General features: G+C 40.9%; 1 long non-coding RNA gene across 1 annotated transcript; it reads right to left on the reverse strand.

Annotated features, from left to right (window-relative positions):
• Positions 1-389: 389 nt before the first annotated feature.
• LOC123380440 lies at positions 390-21,701 on the reverse strand. Its single transcript, XR_006586194.1, has 4 exons — positions 20,323-21,701; positions 14,828-15,004; positions 6,541-6,609; positions 390-1,284 (listed from the first exon to the last, which is right to left on the reverse strand). It is a non-coding gene; the product is annotated as an uncharacterized LOC123380440 (long non-coding RNA).
• Positions 21,702-24,415: the final 2,714 nt, after the last annotated feature.

The raw sequence follows: 24,415 nt of genomic DNA on the forward strand, positions 1-24,415 counted from the left end.
GTTATTACGCGCAGTAATATTTTAATGTTTGTATAAAATGAGGCTTACATTAACTTTCTAGTAAAATGATTGTAAATTATTTTACATGGTGTAATTCAGTCATCCTTAACCAAGCTTGCAGTCATCTTCAAAACACCACAACAAGTCAAAAGGGGAAAAATATATATATAGGTACAGTTACAGAGAACACTCTTAAGTGCTCCACACATTCTGCCACCAAAATGAACAAATCCAAGGTCCTTTATAGAATATTATTATGAGCAAAAGCTTGTTTCCATCTTAGCACTGTATATATTTCACTAAGTTCAAGGAATGAGGAGTCAGACATGCACCTCGCCTCAGAGACCTTATGCTTCAGGAACCAAACCAAATACAGGTGTAATAAAAAAAAAATAAAATAAAAAAAATAAAAAAAAAAAAAAGGAAGGCAATAAATCCCAATGGACTCCAAAGTTCGGAAGTCAGAAAAAAAAATCTAAACAGTTCTGGAACTCAAAATTGTCCATTTCCTCATTCCCACCCAAGTATTATTGGTTGCCTATAGACTTTTGTCTGCCACCATACCAATAACTGTCATGGCTCAAAGTCCCCTGGCTCACCACAGCCCAGTTACCTTTTCAGTAATTGTAATTCTGTTACCCTTAAATCTCTCAAAGGAAATCATCGTTCTAAGAGCCAATGCTGACCAAACCCTCTCCTAATCCCTCGCATGAATTGTCTCATTTAATGCACTTAATATCTCACCTAAGACGTGTGTGAGGGAGGTATCTTTACGTTCATGTTTTATACTTGAATAAACCGAGGTGCGGGGAGTTTAAGAACTTTGCCCAGAGTCACAAGGTAATGTAGGTAACGGAGTCAGGATTCACATTCCACCAGTATCTGTGTGCAGCCTCCGCTTTTATTCACTCTGCAAAGTGGCCTCCAAATTATGGTCAGCAAACTCCCTGATACGTGAAATACTGTGCCGTAGAAAGAAACTCACCAGAGTAACAATTACCTTTAGAACTGGATGCAACATACACCAGATCCCATATGAGTGCTGGAGCTTATATTCTTGATATAGCTTCTTTTGGCTCCTCCTCATCCTCTCTTTTATGGATCTCATATAATTCCCTCCTCATGCAAATCTAGCCTCAAGATCTAGGTTGTTCTTCCACTGCGTCATAGGGTTTGGGGGGGATCTTATGGTAAAAACTTGATTATACAATTTTTCCCAAGATTTACTCAAAGCATTGGATCTTTACCAATGAAAGAATTGCTTCATCCAGTATGCTGTTTTCCCTGGGAGAGGAAATATGGAGACAGAAATTTTAGTCACATAGGGCTGCATCTTTTTTTTTTCCTGGTAGAAAGAAAACTTTGTTCTATCTGCCTTTGGTGCTGTATCCCCAATACCCAGCCCCCACTACCCCCTCCCCGGCTGTAGATTGGAGAATTTAAACATGAACCCTTGTGGTAGGTTGGCAAGAAGGGGAATGATTAACTTAGCCCAAACTGAAAATATATTCCCCTATTGTGTAGAAAGATGTAAAGGTATATAATGCTCTTAAGTACTCCTGGTCTGAAGGATTCTGGCATGATTACTATCTCACCCGTTATCACCCAGATTACATTTAACATGTATATCTGTTCTTAAAAAGAAGGTATGTAAAAAACAGTTGCCTGATAGTAAATGATCAAATGAACTCAAATGCATACACAAGCAGTGACAACATAGATTCGGACTGGAGTACATGCACTTTTCCCAAATAAGAGTGAAGACAATGGAGGTTGATGGTTTGAAGTTCCGATATACTGGAGAATCTGTTCCAAGAATGGAATACGACCTTGGATCTCACCTACAAACTGGCACTATGCATTTACAAACCAGAAAACTGAGTACTTGTATAACTAAAACCATCCAAAGACTGTAAAAAGTAAACCAATATACAATATGCTCAGCAAATCTACGAGCTAACTATCCTTTGTCTTGTAATTAGATCGCTGTTCTTAAGATAGAAGTCCCAAACATCTCAGATGTCTTTTCTCCAGTATCTTTACATAAATGCCTGCTGTCATTCAGCTTTCTCATAACCTTCATCATTTTTATGTTTTCTGATTTTTTTTTATTTTGAGCATCACCTTAGGCTATTCCTTAAAATATTGCAACTCCTCATATTTCAAGCTCATCTAATTAAAGATGTCCCATCTCCTGACACCACATCCCAAAGCAAACCCATACAGACATCCATGCACACATATACCAAGATACTGAAGAATGAAAACGAGTCCCCCAGGCCAATCAACACCAATACACATACACTTTAGTACAAATATTTTTACATTCTAGTTCAGTGTTCTGCTCTCTGAGCCGTATTACTTCAGCAGGACATCTAGTACATTGTTTCTGATCAGCAATTGCCAAATGTTTAACTACCAGTAAAAACAGCTTTGTGCCCAACCTGAACGATACCCGGATCAAAGCAAAACTGTTCCCAAACACAACATCATTGTTCCATCTATTGTTCCCAAATCCTAGGCGGTATTGTTCCCAAATCCTCAGCCTTTCTTGGTGGGCTTAGTCACTTTTTTTTTTATCACAGCCATTGCTCCCCCAATAAGAATAGCAATCCTGACTAAAGCAAATCACAATGTTACCGTTCTAGAAAGAAGGGCTTCAATGTAGGCAACTACTGGGGCCAGCGTCACTTGCCAGGTGAAAACGCAGCATAGTGTCATGGGATTTCCCACACAAAGACATGTTGAGCTCTCTCTTGAAACAGAGGGTTCGATGTGACTCGTTAGATAGTTATTAAAATGTACCACCCATCTTCATTTCCTCTGCCTTCATCAAGACACCTCTATCTGGAATTAGCAGTATTCACTTGACCTCCAAACCATCAGTTTATTCACTGAAATAGATGCAGTTGAAGGCGTGTTCGTTCAAATGGTATGCTCTTACTTTGGATGTTGACATACATGCTTTATTCTAGTGACTGTGCTGTCCTCGTGACAGCGAGCCAAAGGGGGTATTTTGAGCAGAAAATAATGTGATATTCATAGAACGATGAAGCCAGAAGGGTCTCAATTCTGAATTTGATAGAATAGAAAACTGAGGTCGAGAGAAGTTCGGAGACTCTCTTAGGTCATTCCAATCAGACCAATATGGGAAACTGAGGCCCCCAGAGTCCACGTATGTGCCTCATTCTTCAAAATGTGCTGTTTCTTACGCACCATCAACATCCTATAGCCACGACCTCCAACTGGTCAAAAGACCTCAAATGACTCCACATGGGAGTGTTGGCTTTTATTCTAATTATTGACTATTTACGTTATTTATATTGATTAACAAAGACAGGAAGTATTCTAATAGCTCTTGGGAGCTTATCTATTTTTAAGCACAAAACACGAGAACAAGGAGAAAATTCTTATTACGGGCTAAATAGGATTATTAGTCCCATTCATAAACAGCATTTCTCACATAGACAAGAGCAACCAGAACACTTAGTAATGGATTGGCCCTTACAAAATTAACTTAAGAACGCAAAAAGCTGTTCTTTCACTGTTAATCATCAAGATGCCAGAGTAGTAAATGCATGAAACATCTTTCCATTCCATTATTATTTAGGAAGCAACAAATAAATATTAATGGAGTGTTTATAGGGGTTAGGCAGTATTACAGGAAGCATGGCATGACACAGTGGTTCTCAATCTTAGGCGAATATTTGAAACATCTGGAGGAACTTTTTAAAACCTCAATAGCCACGCTATAGCGAAGACTTGTTACTAAAAAACAAAAAAAAAAATCTCTGGAGTTGGAACAAAGGCATTGACATTTGTAAAGCTCCCCAGAAAATTCCAGTCTACGGCTAACTCTGAAAATCACTGAAACAGAATAACAGAAGCTTTATATTCAACATATATGTCATCGGATCCTGTGTCTGTCTCTTGCTTTCTAAACTTGGGCCAGTTTCTTTATCACTCTGTGCATCAGTTTCTTATTCTGTAAAATAATGATGATGAGGACGATGACACCTACCTCGTATGTTGTTTAGTGCCTCGGTGGTAATACATGTAAATCTACACAGCAGGTGACAAAGGACAGGGAGTCAGTGAATATTAGATATTAGTTTACGAGGAGGATCTGTCTCTATTCATGGCGGCATAGCTCGCATCAAACTAAACCTCCTATAAATAACAATCATAAACTCTAGACAAACAGAGCAAAGCAACTGTTTGCAGGCGTCGGTGTACAATCCAAAGCAGGCAGAAACAAGAAAATCTAGTCCTTGAGGGGAAGCACCCCAGGCGAGCTCCATAATTAGTTGGCTTTTCCCCTGAGGACATACTCAGGCTTCTTGCAGCGCAGGGCGAGAAGAGAAATCAACCAGGAAAGAGCATCCTATTGTGGAGAGGACACAAAGGGCGGAACGGAAGGGCCAAGGGTGCAGGAAATTGGAGGAAAAATTCCAAAGAGTCCCACAGAAGGGATGCCCCCCAATCTGCCTGCAAATACCCTCAGTTTGCCCTACATCTAAACCGTCCATGCTTAATGGTGCGAATCTGAGGCACCAGGCAGAATGCAGCGGCTGGAAGAATAAAGAAGCAAGAAAGTATCTCCGCGACTATCTCGTAGTGGAGAGTTTATAGTTCCAGTGTGGCCAGGTTAGTGGGGCGTACTAGTTACCTTCCCTTTTTATTGGATCTCTGAAGGACCACACCTTAGGGGTAAGAATCACGCATCACGACTAAGATCTATGGCACAGAACTAAGGATAAAACCGAACAGACCACCCCCACGCACAAGCCCCCAGAGCAAACCTCCAAAAGATCAGAAGATTACGCTAGGAAATTATAAGCCATGTATTCACCTTTCGGAACAAAATTTAGCACTTTTTTTTTTTAATGTTTACATTTATTTTTGAGAAAGAGAGAGTGCAAGAGGGGAAGGGGCAGAGAGAGGAGGACAGGGATCCTAAGAGGACTCCACGGTGACAGCAGCGAGCCCCACATGGGGGGCTCAGAGAACCGCGAGATCATGACCTCAGCCAAAGTCAGATGCTCAACCAACTGAGCCACCCAGGTGCCCCCAGATTTAACACTCTTTAGAATAACAAAACATAACCCAGAAGGTTTATCATCCAAAATATTCAGTCTCCCACAGCCAGACGTAATACAACATATGAAAATATGCCCCAATAGGAAAAAAAATTAATTAATAGAAATAGACTCACATATAACTTAGATGCTGAAATTAACGAAAACGTTGAAACAGTTAAGAGAATTCAACTAAAGAATTTAGAAAAAAAGGTAGACCAAATAGATGAACGGCTCTAGAATCTCAGCTGGGAAGTTGAAAACAAAAACAAACAAAAACATGGAAATTACATTACGTAACTGAACATACGATACCAAAAACAAAAAGTTTGTTAAATTGGCTTACCTGCAGACTAGACCTACAAAAAAAAAAAATTAATTAACTCCAAGGCAGAAAAACAGAAAAAAGAAAAAAAAAAGAAGAAATACACATACTAGTAATTCAAGACAGGTGGGGCAATATTTTATTATATGACATATATGTAACTGAAGTCCCAGAAGGAAATGTGGAGACAGAAGAAATACTTGAAGAGAAAATAGTTAAAACATTTCCAAACTAATAAAAAAAAAAATAACTAACATCAACAGACCCCAAAACATTGCAAATCTTCAACAAGGCAAACACAAAGATAAACATACCTAGTTACCTTATGTTCAAACTGGTGAAAACCAATTATTAAAAGGAAAAACATTAAAAGCAATCAGAGAAAAAAAAACGCATTACATTCAGGGTGACAGCAACACGAACGATGACTGATTTCTCACGCACAAAAAAGATATATACAAGGTAGAAGATAATGAAATATTACCCTGAAAATGCTACATGAAAAATTTCTCAGCTGTTTTTTTTTAAGTTTATTTATTTGTTTTGAGAGAGAGAGAAAGAGAGCACTCACATGGGAGCACACAGGTGGGGGAGGGGCGGAGACAGAAGGAGAGAGAAAGAATCCCAAGTGGACTCTGCCCTGTCAGCCCTGTCAACCCAGTGCGGGGCTTGAACTCATGAACCTCTTGACCTGAGTCAAAATCAAGAGTCGGGCACTTAACCCATTGAGTCACCCAGGCACCCCTCTCTGGTGTTAATGCTGCACCATCAACTATATCCTTTAGAAAATGGAAGCAAAGCAAAACCCTTTCAAACAAAAACCGAGAGAATTTATTGCAAGCAAAACCTCACGACAAGAAAGGCTAAAGGGAGTTCTTGACTCTGAGAGTTCCATTCTCAAGTGGAAACACAGATCTACAGGAAGGAATCAAGAGCACAAGAAATGGGAAGTATGCAGGTAAATAGACAGAACTCCTTTTCCTAAAATAACTACTTTTCGAATTGACCATTTGAAATGAAAAAAAAAAAATTACACAGATTTTGAGCTTTAAAATATAGAGAGAAGTAAGGTATATGGCACTGTGAAAATATCTGGAAAGAGCGGTAAATGGAATTCTACAACTCTAATATTCTTACCTTATATAGATGGCAGTAAATATTCATTTAAGTTAGCATCTGATAAGTTAAAGACTTATCTCTCAGTGCCTGTAGCAAGCAATGGAAAAAATAAAACATGTCAGTAGCTACTACTGTAAATGGAAGCAAAGGAGTAGATGGAGCCCTCCCCATTTCACCACCCACCCTTCACTTCAAGACTCCCCCAAATGGACTGACACCTGCAGGTGGGAAGGTGGCGATAACGAATTCCCTGGGGAAATCTGGGACTGGCTGGAACTGTTCTGCGTTCTGAGATTTCACTTCTTGCAATCCCAGAACGGAGGTTTAAAAGAGAAATGACATTTAATGGAAATATTCTGTTACATTTCTTATACCGTTGAGCGTATAGACTGATATTTAACACTTGCTTGTATGTGTCTGCGTTTGTACGGGACAGAAAATTGCCTGGAAAGATGTGTACAAAACTAGTCAACAACATATCCGAGAAACTGGGTTGCAGAAGCAGGGGGTAAAGGACCTAGACTCTATACTTCATACACTCCTGGGGCTTTGCCCATGTTTGTTTTGACGCAAAAGATGGAAAACAGATGGAAAACAGTGTTCAAGAATTCAACAAGCCAGCTTCTCGACTCACTAGCTCTCTGACCTTGAGTAGGCTAGTTGACCTCTGTGGGTTTCCCCAGCCGTATACATAATGGAGATAACCAGTGTACCTAATTTAAGAGCTCATGATGAGGATTAAAAAAGTGTAATTCTCTTCTGCTTAACGTGGCCCTAAAGACCTAATTCATTAGGATGTGAAAAAGCCAACCTGAGCGTGTGCAATATTTTATGAACCATCTCAGGCATTCTGTATCCCAACACATTATTTTTGAGGTAACTGTATGAAAATTAAGACCATGTGAGGTAACACCTATTTTAAAAATGTCCACATCAGTTCAGGTTAAGTCTTGCCACCAAATTAATTAGAAAAAGATAACCGTTAGTTTCCAACAGTTTTTATGTTTCAGAATTTCAGATGGAGGACTGACACAAGAGGGGGCAAATAAGGGTCAAATGGTTGGTTGGTCCATTGGTTGGTTGTTGCTCTTGGCGTAGCTAACAGCCGGAAACAGGCTGAGCCATCACATCTCACGGCAGGGCACGCGCACGTTGCGTGAAATGAAGGGCATAGTCATTCCCTGTCTGTAAATTTGTATTCTTTTTCCCTTAGTCAAGCTGTAGTTAAGTTTTCGTATATTCGATGTTCAAAGAACATGAATCCATTGTGTTGGCACAGAGTTAATTCTTGGCCTAACTTCCGCAACCACCGGGTCCTAGAAATCAGGAAAGCGTTCACGTATTGAGGAAAGATTGAGAACACTAATCATGTAAGTTTCTGTTATTTTATTTTTAATTTGTTTCCTTGTCTCCTTTTCTCTTTCCCACCCCCAGAAAGGAGAGCATTTCCATGGACTGTGCTGAACTGACCCGGTTCAGGTAAACAGGATCAAACGGAAGGATGCTCAAACCTCTAACGCGAACGGTTCTCATGATTTAACTTACAAAGAAGAACAATGCTGGTAGCAGTTGGGTTCCAAGGCAAACGCAGCCATCCTCCCCTGGCTTCCCTCTCCGAAACCTTCTTCTTGCCACGCCTCTTATCTACGGTTGCCAACACCATCATTGCCAACATCTGTTGCCAACACCATCATCTTGCCCACCAGCTGCCCAGAGTCCTCTGTGTTCACATTAAAAAAAAAAAAAATCTCTTTCTAATTCTTACCTTGACTCCTTTTAAGAGCTTTTATCTGGTTCAAGTGATTCATATCTAGCCTGATCAGAGAAGACACTCACAAAACTTCCTGGAAATAATCAGCGAATTTAAAATAATTCTGCACTCAAAATAATCTTTGCAACTCATAGAGGAGTATTCCCGAATTATTTGCTTATTCCCTGCCACCCCAATATAGCCCATGCTGTTCCATACATATACTCACATTGTGCCTATAAAACAGAACTAAATAAGCATAGTCATTCTTTCAGGAGATTACAATGGCTGGCTCAACAAACCACAAGTCACAAATAGGAGGTAAAGAGAGCCTTTCAGACTGTATTTCTGGCAAACAACTTGAGCCAGTATCCAAAAAAGTACCACTAGTCTGGTATTCCCTGCTAAAATTATCTCAAATAATAAATGTAGAGGAAGCTACCAAATCGATTTCTTTTCACCCAATGTAGGGGTTTGGACCAATTTCTTCATCACTCTACAATCAATCACAGCCTCCATGCAGATGTCCAACTTTGCCATTATCCTAGCTAAGTGGTTCAGTTAATACATTCTCGAATCAATATTTTAGTCACAAACCACCACCTCAGGCTTTTATGACCTTATTTTATTTCCCTCCGTTGTTATCAATGTTTCCTGGTAAGTTTCACAATTCCCCAGAGTTTGAACTTGCCTAAACAGTTATTCCATTATTAATTGCTCACATGAGTAGAGAGACTCACTCTCCACTAAAAAATCTAAACGGACAAATAATGAAAGTTAGGAACTAAAGTTGATTTTATAAGGTATTAAACACGTTGCCATGTAGTAGACATTTAGTAAATATTTGATGAATGAATGAATGAATGAATGAACTAATGAGCAAATTAACTGGCAACTATTTCTAAGCTGCAACGTGAAGGATTGATGTTTTAGAGAGATTACACCTTTTTCATACCTGAGCATTATCATCTACTTCAAAAATATCCCTCTGGTTTTTCTTTATACTTATGGATATGTTGCAGTTTTAAATTAGGCAGCAGGAAACGACTTCTCCATTTGTTCAAAAACCCTGGTCAGACAGAACTTACATTCTACAAACTGCATGGTCAGGCTTTCTCAGAATCACACATCCGTTCTGGGCACCCAGATGCCAAGGCAGTTAGCTTAACCCTCGAAATCAAGCTTTATTCTTGTACCTGGTCCCACACAGCTCAGACCTTGGGCTGAGAGCCTGCTCCTTTCCTAATTTTTGGCCAAGATTATTGATCTTTTCTTCATAGGCTCTGAGCTCTTGGTTCTCCAGGCTTCTCCTCTAGGTTTCAGACCCCTACTCCCTGACTTCCGTATTTTTAACCTGCCTAGATGCATCCACCAACTCCTCTGGACCAGAAATCTTGACCTCGTCTGAATTCCAAAACCAACATGTCCATCCTACTCTGTCCTATTGCCGTTCCCGCTTAGTATTCTAGAAGGAGAACCAGAGAAAATGCATTCCTAGTATAAAGGGAGTTCCTAAAACAGCCTTTATCTTACGTACAGCCCAGTTTCAACCCTCACCACAATCTCTCGGTCTTCCCCGAGCTTTGCTTTCTTAGCTTAGTGAGCCACTCATTTGGTTTCATCTGGCCCCCACCAGCCTGCTTTATTTCCCTACAACAACTTTGTCCTCCTCGAACTGGTATATCCGTGAAAAAATGATGGTAATGATGATGGCGATGACAAAACAAACGAACAAAACCAAAAGAAACCAGAACTTATTTTTTCCTTGGATCAAAACACCCCCTACCTATGAACTCCATGGGAGAACTCCATGGGAAACACAGATCGGGTACCATTCAGAAGGGATCTCAGGTGTGAAAAATGGTAACAATGCCTCTGTTGACAAAGAGGAGAGATGAGACAGGGTTAAATCTCAGTCTCCGAGTCTCCTACTCACCTAATCTTACGTATATGCTGCACCTCAGGGCAAATGAAAACATTTCGCAGTCCAGGTGCATGATTCACAAAAAGATACCCAGGCTGGGTGTTTGATGCCCCACAAATCCATCCAATCCTAGCAAACGGAGTCCCGGCTACCCTGCTGTGCACCAAGCAAAGTGCTTCCTAATTATAGTTTAACTGTGTTACGGTATTCGGAAATCCAGACTCCAATAAGATAATGTTGTTCTTAAGGAAAACGAAGGTTCTAGAACATGTTTGTGCATGGAACAGACCTCCTGAGCCCTTCGGCTCCTTTATCTCTGATTACTAATGGCTCCTCGTGGTAGACTATTTTTGGAAAAGGCACAACAATTGTTCCATACGTAATGCAGAAAAAATGGTGAGTTGTTGGTTTAAAATTTTCATTGTTCCTGTCTTGTTCATCCCATTGCTAACAAAAAACAGCCACGGCTGCAAAACAGCCTGGAAGATGCAGACAGACACACAGGGATAAAACGTGCATGTTGTGGGTTTTGACCTGTGTCTAACTGAGCATTTCCAGATGTGAAAGGGAGTAGATAGACTGCAGACAAATCCCAGAGACCTGCTTGATTTTACATGCTTACAGTTGCTGTGGATTTTTCCCCTTGAACTAGAAAAAACCTTCATCAGTGAGAAGTAGGTTGAAGGAAGAGTGTCATAAAAATCCTAGATAAGTGACTTCAAGTTTTTTTAATTTTATAGTTTTCCAAACTGCTTGGAGCATCCCTCCTTTTCACATAAGGCAGACAGAAGTCTTTTCCATCCACATCTTTAAAAATAAAGTTTAGGGGTGCCCGGGCGGCTCAGTCAGATAAGCGTCTGACTCTTGATTTCAGCTCAGGTCATGATCTCACTGTTTGGGGATTGAACCCTGCGTCTGCACTGAGCGCACAGAGCCTGCTGGGATTCTCTCTCTCCCTCCTCTCTCTTAGCTTCCCCCGCTCGCATGTGTATACTCGCTCGCTCTCAAAATAAGTAAATAAAATTTTTAAAAAATTATTAACAATTTAAAAAAAAATAAAGTTTACAAACTGATGAGAGAAGAGATAAAACACTTATTTGATAAATCAGAAATCCTATGACAAGTGGAACCACTCTAACGGAAGGTATTATTTAGCTCTATTTCATATGCCAAATTAGAACATGTAAATGTCTTGTCCTCCGCATACAACCATGGCTGGGAGGAAGTTGCTTTCAGAATTCGGCTCCCATTCCATTACTTTGAAGGGTCTCAAGACAAATTGGCCCACGTGACCCATTGTAAACTGCCGAGGGAAATACAGGAGTCAAAATTCACCCTTGGATTTTGAGAGCCATGATTATCACGGGCTGAGAAAGTCTTCCCTAGAAAATGGGTCAGTGATTGAGAGAAGGAAAGACTCTCAAATCACACATCATGATTAATGTTGAACCATATGTTTTATATATAAGTTATCACTTAATTATATAAACAATTACCATTTTTACTGCTTCCATGATCAGTCTCCACATCCTCATACACTAACACCCACACTCTGTTTCCTGACGATGATAGGTTTTTCTTTTTTTCCGCAAGGCAACTTAATCTTTACATGTTTCAAATTCACACTGTTTATCCCACTTCTATGAGCTCATGAGAATATTATTCAGTCTTTCTGCTCCAAATGATACGAGAGAGAGGAAAAGACTAGACGGAGAAACCATTAAAAGGAAAATACAAGCCAGAGCAAATACCCAAGGGAAAAAAAAAATCAAATATTCATGCTTGATATGATTGAAAACGGAAACGAAATTGGACACTGGCAAAAATTCCCCAGTAAAAATTATTCCTGAAGTGTCCCAACGTAAAAGGCTTTCACTTGTAGTCAAAATTCATTTAGGTTCAAAAGAGTACAGGAATCTTTTGGGGGGTGATGACAATGTTTTATAAATTGGTTGTGATGGTGTTCTTACAGGCGTATTCAGCTGTCAATATTCATCAAATTGTACACTTTAAAGGGATGTAGTTTATTGCACATAAAGTACACCTCAATAAAGCTGACTACAAAACAGAAAGCAAAACATTTATTTATGGTGCTTGTATGGAGTTAAATGTACTGCAAATAAATGATCTATGAACAATGATAAGCTTTCACATTTCCAAAAAAGCTATTGCTTTGAATGTACTCTTATACTACAGTTTGTCTCCATAAGAGGTTTTCAACATTATGATTTACAATAAATATGAAGGTTCACAAACATAAGACAAAGTGGACATTCTAATTTTTTTTTTTATTTTTTTAACTTGCCCCACAGCTTGGAGCTCTGCCCTGTTAATGATGAAAAAGTTGAGATGTTTCCGATTTTACGGTAGAATATAGAGTCTGTGGATTGGTAGATAGGAATCTGAGATACGGTTATCTGTCAAGAACTATGAAAGACCTGAGAATTCACCCTAGTTGCAAGCTAACAAGTTAGCCCATTTCATGGATTCTAGTGGAAGACACGAGTCTCCTGAGTCAGACAAAAGGACAGTTTATTACTCACAGCAGTAGCAGTAGTCAGAGTATCAGTATTTTCGTGCCAGCTCCCAGACCCCTAATGCAAATGGGCAGGATGACATCTGCACACACAGTGGGTTGTGTTATAGCAGAGGGATCCTGAATCTGAGGACCCTGAATCTTTTGTAACAGGCAGTAAACATTCCCGACTTTTCCTCCAGAGACAATACCTAGCTCTTGCAAAGCTGTTCACAACACACGTACCCATGCAAAGATAGTCCAGACCACAGGGCAGTCGGGTGTTCACTCACAAGGTGTGCAGAAATACTAAACGTCCGTGGAGAATTGACTCTCAATAATAACAGTTCTAGTGTTAGAGGAAATACTTCAAGGGACCTTCCATTCTTTAAGTAAAATTACAACTCATTTTTTAAAAACCTCTAGCTCTCGAGATCCATTTTTTATATTAATAGGCTTATTAAAATTGTGTACCCATGTACTCAGTTGGAGTCAGGATACCAAAAACAGCACAACAATACGTGTATTAACAAATAATCTGAAAACAGACAGAGCAAGGATCAGCCCGTGTGAGACACACACTGAACTTCCTTGTTAGCCACCTGTACCATCAATGACAAACCCAACTGTTAACACTTCCTTCAGATGATAAGTGGCTGGTCCATGAAATTCATTTCTTATTCACCAAGGTAAGAGAGGTAGAAATTAATCAGGTCTTCAAAATGGCTGCTCATAATCATAAAATCTGTTTCATTACTATGTTAAAGGAGCCAAAATTGAGGAGCTCTCTTTGGCATCCATCCTGCCACTATTTATAAATGAGAGGCCGCTATATTCCGTTTGAAAATAATTATGCCTCCCATCAGATCAACAACTGAACCCGGAAATCTGTACATCATCCTAGATTCCAATTTCTCTTATGTAAGCACCTGCCCACCTTTATTTAATAAATAGTTACTCTATCGGCTTGGGGGCAGAGACCGTGCCTTTTATTTGAGCATCCCTCCACTTTCCACTAGACCAGACACATGGTAGGTACGCAATAAAAGTTTGGGGAATGAATAGATCTGCTTCTTTATCAATAGCAAAAAAAAAAATGCACAGAGATAGAAAAAAGAAATTTTCTTAACAAATGTGTTCTTCCTACTAAATAACTATAGACATTTTCACATCACTGACGACACAAGTATATATTGTCTTTAATGGTAACCTCAAAACCCATTTTAAAATGGCAAAATTTCTTCTCTGGCCCTTGGGTAGACCATCTGACTGCACTTCCCTGTTTAGGCCTTAGTGTTTCAGAAAAGAAAGCACTCTCATTTCAATGCACAGCAAATGAAACGATCCACAGGACGGACGGAGCTATGGAGGAACCCTGAGACCTGAGCTGTGGGACTCTGGCGGTAGTCTTGGCCCAGCCAATTTGACACTGTAAAGTCGAAGCTCAAATTGGAAAGGCACATTCAGTGGAACGTATTTGTGCCTCTTTAGGGTTATTTTGCTCGTAACCAGGCGGTTGTCCTCAAAACACGCGGCCTCTGTTGGGCGGGATACAAGGAGAAAAATCGAACAGAGTCATCTCTAGATCTCATGGAGAAAATTTGAAGAGCAAGTCCTCCCTGTTAAAAAGTGTATACGATGAAAACATGTTTCCGTGAAAGGATGAGATCCAGGCATATTTCGACAGTTTAACCGTTTTAATATACTGTAACAGTTTTCTCAAACATAAATACTGCATTTGCTACCCAATGGGACAGTGACTCGAGAGAGCGTTTGGTAACCTCTTTGTACCGAATTAACCTCAGGTACTACAGTGCCTGCTCAAGGAGTGTTTCTGCTTTCTCCTGACTACAAAGCTTACTCTAGAGCAAGAAACAATGTTTTCAGGATATGGGTAAGGCAAGACCCACCCAAAAAATAACTTAATAAATTTATATTTAAAATTAACCTAAAACGCCTATACCTCATCGTACTCAATTCACTTCTTGAGTGATAACGTTCATCCTGTGAAGTGTAAATTGTAGAATGTTTACAGTTCCGATAAGGAAAAAAAAAATGAAATACAATTAGAAGTGGTAACTGCAGAAAACTTATGCAGAAAGCTAACTATACTCACGATTTGAATCCTACTATCTTAGTCTGCTCAGCCTTCAGGACCAACCGCAAGCTGGAATGTAAACAACAAGGCATTTCGTTCTCACAGGTCTGAAGCCTGAAATGCAAGATCAGGGTCTCTGACTGATGTGGCTTCTGGTGAGAGCCTTTTTCTTGGCTTGCAGACTGTGCCTTCTTGCTGTGCATGCAGAACGTGGGGAGACAGGGAAAGAGAGATTGAGTAAACTCTCTAGTGTCTAATTTTATAAGGACACTAATACCCTAATACCTAATACCCACCCTAATACCTCATTTAACTTTAATTGCTTCCCAGAGTCCCTGTCTCCACATACAGTCACATTGTAGGTCAGAGCTTCAACCTATCAATTTTAAGGGGACACATTTCAGTCCCCAGCACGTATCATGAAGTGTTTTTAAATTTATTTTTCAGGGCGCCTGGGTGGCGCAGTCGGTTAAGCGTCCGACTTCAGCCAGGTCACGATCTCGCGGTCCGGGAGTTCGAGCCCCGCGTCGGGCTCTGGGCTGATGGCTCAGAGCCTGGAGCCTGCTTCCGATTCTGTGTCTCCCTCTCTCTCTGACCCTCCCCCGTTCATGCTCTGTCTCTCTCTGTCCCAAAAATAAATAAACGTTGAAAAAAAACTTAAAAATAAATAAATAAATAAATTTATTTTTCAAGTTTTGATGCATTTTTTAAAATATGAATGTGGTTCTTATATTTTTAAGTCATGCAAGTGTTACGTAAACAAATGCTCATTCTGAAAATTTTTGATGAAATAACTTTTCAGTCTATTCACCCTCGTTGCACATCCCTGAGCACTTTTTTTTACACATTTACTTAGAAAGTCCTAGAGTTATTAGAATGTCTGTCATATGCAGAATCACTTTTTCTTTTTTTAATTTTTTAATGTCTATTTATTTTTGAGAGAGACAGAGACAGAGTGTGAGCAGGGAAGGGGCAGAAAGAGAGGGAGACACAGAATCCAAAGAAGGTTCCAGGCTCTGAGCTGTCAGCACACAGACGGTTGCGGGGCTTGAACTCACGGACTGCGAGATCGTGATCTGAGCTGAAGCTGGACACTTAACCAACTGACCCACCCAGGCACCCCCAGAATCACTTTTTCAATAGAGCCCCCCAAAGTGAAATGCCCTGTGTTAGAAGATAGTGACTCACCTGTCGCTGAAAGATTGTAAACAGGTACTTGACTGTGATTTGGGAGGAAGGTTACGAAAGAAATTCAAAGTTTGGAGGAATGGCTGAGAGTATGAGTTTTAAGGAGGTCTATTCTTGCTTTACTGTATGTGATTCTAACCCATAATTATCTCGAAGTTACCACACACACACACACACACACACACACACACATTTTGACTTCACTGAAACCCACTTTCACCTAAGGATTCTGCTTCTCTTAAGTGGGTATTGGAGCTGTGTTTTCTCTCAGACCTCAGGGTCACGAGTCCTGAAGGACATTGCAATGTCCTTCTGACTAACCAAAGCCAAGTTCAGACAAGTGGTTGCTCTCTCTTTTGTAAGCTTGACCCTTTGAGCAGCTGGTTATAACTCTCTCTTCTTTCTATGGCTGAGCAATAGCCATCTAGTACAGATTTAGTCTTCTTTTCATCTCAAGCCCACCATCATGCTAGGAAACTCCAATATTCCACGGATGCATCATCAACACCTTGGCCAACATTGATACCCAATGATCCTTTCCCTCACTCCACCTCAAGTGCCAATTTCCAAGTCATACCAAGAATTTGCTCATCATTAGAAACTGTACTCCAGTTAATTCCTCAATAACATACACACGCACGCACACACACACACACACACACACCACTTTAACCTCTTCTCTTGCCAACTGCCTTGTTGTAATACCTCTGCTTCTTCCTGCCTCAAGACCTACCATCCAATAACACCCGCACTTCATTTACACCCCCTTCCTCAATTGTCCACACTCTCCAACAGTATAGTCATTGCCACCTCCCTCCCTCATTTCTACCCCCAGCTCCTGACTCCACATTTCATCTACTCTCTTTCTACTCATCCTTAAGGCTTCATCTGAAATGCTGCTTTCTTAGTAAGGGTTATCCTGACTCCTAGCTACATGAAGTCCCTCCTCCCACCCCGCATTAAGCCATCTTATAAGTTCTGTTTACTTTCCTTCGCTTCCCTTCAAATACAATGATCGTCATATTGTAATTATGTCATTGTGGATTCAAAAATGGGAGGTCTGTTTTATCCAAATTGTAAATCGATTGAGGGCAGAAGCTATGGCTGTTATTCTCAACCATATGTCAACTAGCATTATTCCTGGCATGTAGAAAGTATTCAAGAAATATGCCTAGAGTAACACAAATGCACAAATCTCTTCCAGTGGATCACTCACTGTATTAAACAAGCAATATTGAGGAGCGTCTGGGTGGCTCAGTCAGTTGAGCGACCGACTTCGGCCCAGGTCATGATCTCACGGTTCGTGAGTTCGAGCCCCGCGTCGGGCTCTGTGCTGACAGCTCGGAGCCCAGAGCCTGCTTCAGATTCGGGGTCTCCCTCTCTCTCTGCCCCTCCCCCACGCGTGCTCTGTCTGTCTCTGTCTCAGAACTACATAAACATTAAAAAAAAATAATGATAATAAAAAGAATAAACAAGCAATATTGAATCAAAAAGGTTTTTTGGGGTTTTCTTTGCAACCTGACAACGAAACTAACTGCAATCGCTTTTTGAAAAATACACTATCTTTACAGACAACCTCTTCCTGATTTGTAGAGTAGAAACGTCTCCATTCTTGGCTTTTCATTGGCTGAGTGAGGTGACCTGCTAAGAGGCTCACTGCTTCTGTAGCAGAAAATGTAAAAAGTGGCAGGGCCAAGAAGAAAGAAAGAAAGAAAGAAGAAAGAAAGAAAGAAAGAAAGAAAGAAAGAAAGAAAGAAAGAAGGAAGGAAGGAAGGAAGGAGAAAGAAAGAAAGAAAATGTGGAGGGGAAGGACAGTCAAAGGGCCCTTGCTACTCAAAGACGCCAAGAATAAATTTGCAATCAGAGGCTGTGTAACATAGGAGAGAGGGGAGAGGCTCTAGTTTTATTGTAAAGAGCAAAATTCTTTATTTTTTTATTTTTCTTTAATATATGAAATTTATTGTCAAATTGGTTTCCGTACAACACCCAGTGCTCATCCCAAAAGACGCCCTCTTCAATACCCATCACCCACCCTGCCCTCCCGCCCACCCCCCATCGACCCTCAGTTTGTTCTCAGTTAAGAGCGAAATTCTTTAAAGATGGCTACACGAATAGTCAGTGCTCAAAGATGGTAGAAATGCCAACACTTGCTTCTCGTTCAGGCTACGTGCCTACAGAATCATTTCTCCAGGCGGGGAAGACAGAGGAATCTTATTTCTCTATCTTCCAGTGTATCTCTCACCCAATCCCTGATTCCTCAAAGGGGTCAACCCTGTACCCGACGACACACTACAAATCACTGTTCACAGCATTGTCAATAGATACCTCCATTTCATTCTTGGTGGTGGTCTGAAAAAAAAAAAAAGGAAGGAAGGAAAAAAGAAGAAGGGGGAAAAAAAGAAAAGCTCAAAGTATTAACAATTCATAAAAAAAAAAAAAACAATACCAATGTCCGTGGAAAAATAAATGACAGAAATCACCACAGCAACGCGTTTCTTCCTTATCCCTTCAACTGACGGGGGCCCAACCGAGATATGTGAACAACCTGGGCAGCCATATACTTTGATACACCTTTGCTAGGTAAATATATCTTCAATATTTATTTAGAGAAGAGGCTGAGAATTGCACGGGGTGGGACCAGGGAACGCAGAAGGGGGCAGGAAACAAGCATGACTTCAAGGATGCTCAACAGCACGGCCATTGCCATGAGCATTTCAGCTCTGGCCCTGAAGTTGTGCGCCCTACACAGAAGCCCTGTGAGTCATAGGATCCCTCCTCGCTTCTCCCTGCGGATCAGCCTATTTCTATGGGATCTCGGCCCCACCCCCAAAGTGGTTTAAGGAATCCTTCACTTACAGACAGTGCTCTCTTTGAAAGCAGCCATGATAATTTTTTATCCAATTTTACACACAGAGAAACTGGAGTTCACAGGCCCATATAATTTTCGGAAACAGCTGGGTCTACATCTTATCAAGGAATAGAGCAAAAAAAAAAAAAAAAAAAAAAAATCACAACATACAATCCTATGGAAGTATGGACTGGCACAGGCCAAAGAGCTGAATGATTTAAATGAGTTGTTGCTGGGGCGCCTGGGTGGCGCAGTCGGTTAAGCGTCCGACTTCAGCCAGGTCACGATCTCGCCGTCCGTGGGTTCGAGCCCCACGTCAGGCTCTGGGCTGATGGCTCAGAGCCTGGAGCCTGTTTCCCATTCTGTGTCTCCCTCTCTCTCTGCCCCTCCCCCGTTCATGCTCTGTCTCTCTCTGTCCCAAAAATAAATAAACATTGAAAAAAAATTAAAAAAAAAATAAATGAGTTGTCGCTGTTGTTTTAATCAGTCCCTGAAGTCCTTCTTCATTCGGTCACTTTGGCAAGAGTCAAGCACGACTTTTGAAACTACAACTCATTGCACAAATGTAAGTATCACCGCTGTTCTCTTGGCGAAGAAGGTTACAGGTAAATCTCCTGAAATCCCAGGGGTAAAGGAATGTTCTCACAAGATCCGCTTGTAAAAAATGAAATCAATGGACTCAGGCATCTGATTTCTTTGTATTTAGAGCAACAGACAAGAAGAAAACTAGGCTTTGGATTTCTTTATATTAAGCCTCCGCCACAGGGAGGCAAAAGAAGAAGGAATACAATGTAATTTGATGGTGGGTGTATTTGCAAGCAACCGAGTCCAAAAAAGAAAGACTATGCTGACCAACTCTCACAGTTTACTTTTTAAAGTTGTGGGGAAAAGAGATGGCCAAACTTTCTATTTTGGTAAATTTTTGTTCTAAAAAAAAAAAAATCAAATTAAAAATAACAATATCCAATCATCTCTAAATGAGTCCAACTAAAAACACCGCCAAAGGACTTATAACGTTTTTTTAAAAGCCTTATTCTCGCGATTCCTTCCTTGGCCCTGAAAATAATGGTTTCAAATGACTTAGTCGGTGTTTGACTCCTTCGCTGCCTTTCTACGTGTACATTTTGAAATGCTTCCTTATGGGAAAGCCATCACATGGTTAGCTTTCGTCATTTATGAAATCTCTCTACTGCCTGCGTCTCAAACCGGCATGTTCTGTTTCCAGCAACAGGGGGAGCTTTCCAATAAGGAAAATTCCTTGCTAAAAGACAGGTTTAAAATATAGCTGAATGTGTTTTTAAAATACATAACTGCGTTCCCAAGGGAGAAAGGGAACTCAGATGCCAGAAACAAGGGAAAGAGTGAAAGGCGGACCTGGAGACATGTGAGCTGCCCCAGGGGCGGCCCTAAGTGGGGCAGAACACTAGTGTTTAGTCGCTAGTAGAATACCCCTAATGACATCCGCATTTGTACCTACCGTAATCTTCACATAGCTGCAAGCATTTGACTAATCTATTACGTCTTCAAGTGAGGATGAAGTCACGAATGAAATCTCCATCGTCTTAGAATCGGGGCACTGTATTTTCGAAGCACGCATGTGCAGCGCCTACAGTATCGACGATTGCTGTTTCAGAACGGAAAAGAAGGAATCGCAAAAATAGTTCATCGGATCATATGACATGGCTGATACTGGCAGAGAAAGGCATCCAGTCCACGACTGAAGTCGAGCAGGCAGGAGACAGGCCAGAATGTGGGCCACGCTAGTGCAGTCCGAGGTTCCGCCACCTCTCGGACCATCAGCTGGTTCACACTTCCAAAAATGATCACCTCCTGCTCTGTCTGTGACGCTGACAGTTTCTACATCTTTGTCTGCTTTGGGTTGTTATATAAGTCCTGGTTCTGTTCCGTAAGCTTGCGGAGTGCCAGGCCCCAGAAAGGAAGTCAGGGGAGAGGCTAAAAATTCCTTCCATATTTATTTGTGTGGAATCTTCATTTTTCAAGTATATACCAGATGTAAAGAAGTTTTCTTGTTCTAGTGCCATCTGTCATCTTAGAGTTAGGATCAATTCACATGATATCCTTTAAAAAAAAGGTAGTAAGAGGGCCAGGTTTTATATCTTTTCTCTGTTATAACCAATCGTGTTTAACTTCTCAACCTATGGTTTCCTTGTCCATAAAGTGGAACTTAGGCCATGCCTAGCTACATAAGTTCATGGTAAAGATCAAATAAAATAAAGTCTGTCGAGTGTTTCAAAATGCCAAGGTACTGCCTTATGATCAGGGAAATTTATACAGCCAGGTTGGAATATCATGGTGGTAAAAAAACCAGAGAGAACACCAGAGTGGGCCAAAGTGAGGAATTCAAGTTTGATTCCAAAAGGAATATTTATTTAGGACGTACAAAAGGGTTTGATGAAGTCACAAACGCAGCCACCATACTTAAGGATAATGACAGGCACTTTCTTCGATGCGTATCTAAGGATATTCTTAGAAAATATTCCCGAGATCCAACACTCGCCCAGGTTTGCATGCAGAGTAATATCACCCATGGTGCTGACGTTTGCCGCGAGGTTCTATGGCAGCCAGATATCCCTCAGTACACCTGTACTTCCTCTACCCCATGGAGAGAAAAAAGGAGAGTCAAGCCTTTCATGTGGGCAGGCCCCGAGCCAAGACCTTTAAGGTCTTAGGATGACTTGCAAAATTCTTTTTCATTTTTTAAAAATAACATATTGTCAAGTTAGCTAACATACAGCGTATACGATGTAGTCTTGGCTTCGGGAGTAGATTTCCGGCATTCATCCCTTGCATACAACACCCAGGGCTCATCCCAACAAGAGCCCTCTGCAATGCCCATCCACCCCCTCCCGCATCCCCCCCATCGACCCTCCGTTTGTTCTCTGTATTTAAGAGTCTCTTATGGTTTTATTGAAATATTTCCCCACATAGCAATCCCCTGAACAAATATTTCCCATATTGAAAAGAAAATTGAGTGGCTATTGCAGTCCCGTCTTTCTTACTGTGCGTGACAGGCCTGGAACTTGCTCGGGAATATTTCTCCACACGAACTTTGGCATCCAAATGTAATTTTTAAATTCTGAGTGACACACACACACACACACATCCACTCTTCTCCTTGTGATAGTCTTACCTGACGCTCTGGGAAAAGTGGGTGACGATCTCCTTGTAAGCTCTTAGGCAGGAAAGACATAGTGGCCGCAAACTTTTTAAAAATTAACCCCACGTGTACTTCCAACGATAGGTAAAATGCAGTTGGTGCAGCCAAACATATTTTTGCTAGACCAACTATGGAATATAAATTTACTTCGGGCTCCTGGGTGACTCAGTCGGTTGGGCTTCTGACTTCAGCCCATGTCATGATCTCACAGTTCCTGAGTTCGAGCCCCGCATCGGGTTCTGTGCTGACAGCTCAGAGCCTGGAGCCTGCTTCAGATTCTGTGTCTCCCTCTCTCTCTGCCCCTCCCCCACTCGTGCTCTGTCTTCTCTCTCTTCTCTCAAAAATACATACACGTTAAAAAAATTTTTTCAAATACATGTATTTCAAAGATCACAGTTGAAAAGATCAGAGAATTGTGGAACCAAACAGAACTAAATGAACTACAATTCCAAGGCAGAGAGCTTCCCTGAGGTGAGCTGTCTCTCACGGACTGTTTTCTTCATTCACAGATCCTAGGCACAGTCTGAAGGCCAGACCCGGCCCATGTATAAGGACCACAGGAGGGACAGAAACCAGCCAAGCTATTGGCATCCATGCAAAGGACCACAGTGACTTGAAATGAAAATCTCCCCAAATGCTCAGCCAAGTTTCTTCATGGTACTGTTGTTGAATTCCAAGGCTGAGCTCCAGGCTGAGAAGCTTCTGGAAGGTAAACTAAGATCTCCAGTAATTACCATAGTAACTGGGAGAGACTGGCTCAGAATCAGGGCTGGTGTCCCCAGGATGTTCACCAAGTTTGGAAATACGTAGTGCGTGGCAAGACGCAAAAGTTGTCTCTCGGGGGTCTCAGTCAAAAGTGCAGGAGAGACAGGCCCAAGGAAGAAAGACAGAACTAGAGAACTAAAGCAAAACCAAACCAGAACTAAAACCTCTATGGTCGTGATCCAGTTTAGTCCCTACAGACTGAGGTGACCACCTCCTCCCCTCATCGGCCTCACAGGGAAAAGTGCAGCCCTGTCTGCTAGAAGTAGAATCACACAAAAGCTCCGACTCTGGCTTCGTACATAACACCTGGCATCTGATAACAAATTACTAACATGGAAAGAGACAGAAAAACATGAGCAATAACCAAATGGAGCAAATGATACAAGTGGATATGAAGATAAAGTGGATATTGCTGTTAGCATCCAAAGACTCTGATAAAATAATCAATAGGTTTAAAAAATTGGAAGAAAATACGGACAAAAGCGATGAAACGATGTGACATTTGATCAAACATTAGAATCCATTAAAAAATATATATTCTAAGACTGAAAACTACAATACCCAAAACTAAGACTTCACTGGATAAACACAGCAGAAGATTCATTAAATGGTCCCAAAGACAGATGAGTATAAAATATTCGACTAAAGCACAAGAGAATAAAATAATACACATTATCAATCACGTGCAGGTCATAGGGCAAAACCCTACATCCTTATTATTAGAATAACTGAAGACAAAGAAGTAGGAGGAGAAGGATGAGGGGTGCGGGAAGGGGTGGGGGGAAGAAAAAGAAAGGGAATAAAAGACCAGGGCAGAAAAAAATATATAAGGAAAACACGATCAAGAATTTTCCAAAATTCTTAAAGCAACCTTCATATTCAAGAATCTCAGCTAGCCCCAAAATACAAAAGAAAATCATAACCAGGCATATCACAAACCGCTAAAGACAAAAGATTCGCCCTGATTCTGATAGGATAGTCAGTATGCCATAATCTTAATTTTAAACCCAAGTAGAATGTGCTATGAATTATTTTTTAATACTGCTTAAAGGGAAATTAACTTCCATAACTTCAAAACAAGACCAAGTGAGAGACACATAAACGTGTTTCTTGTCTGAAGCTTTGAGCTTCTTTGCAAAATAATAGACACCATTTGTTTCCAATTATCCTATAATCGAGATAAAACCAATTTCCAGAAGAATCTCCATGCCTGATCAATATGAGTAAATTGGAAAGTGATTCCAAAGAAGCAATTAGGAATGTTAGCTCTTAACTCTTCCTTCATGCATTTGCTTTAGAAAGCTTGGCTGAAAGGTGCCTGGGTCGCTCCGTCAGAAGAGCCCGATTCTTGATTTTAACTCAGGTCATGATCTCAGGATTCCTGAGATGGAGCCCTGTGTTGGCTGCTGCTCTGAGAGCACAATGCCTGCTCGGGATTTTCTCTCTCCCTCTCTGCCCCTCCCCTGTGCTTGCTCGCTCTCCCTCAAAATAAATAAATAAACATTAAAAAAAAAAAAACAAAAAACCATGGCTGAGGTCGTTCAAGACACTGGAATCACGGGAATTAGCCAAACTGAAGGTGGAATCAGAGGTAAAGAGTTGACATTTGTTAAGCCCTTAGTAGGTG

This window comes from Felis catus, chromosome A1, assembly GCF_018350175.1.
Source record: "Felis catus isolate Fca126 chromosome A1, F.catus_Fca126_mat1.0, whole genome shotgun sequence".
In the NCBI taxonomy this organism is placed as follows: Eukaryota; Metazoa; Chordata; class Mammalia; order Carnivora; family Felidae; genus Felis; species Felis catus.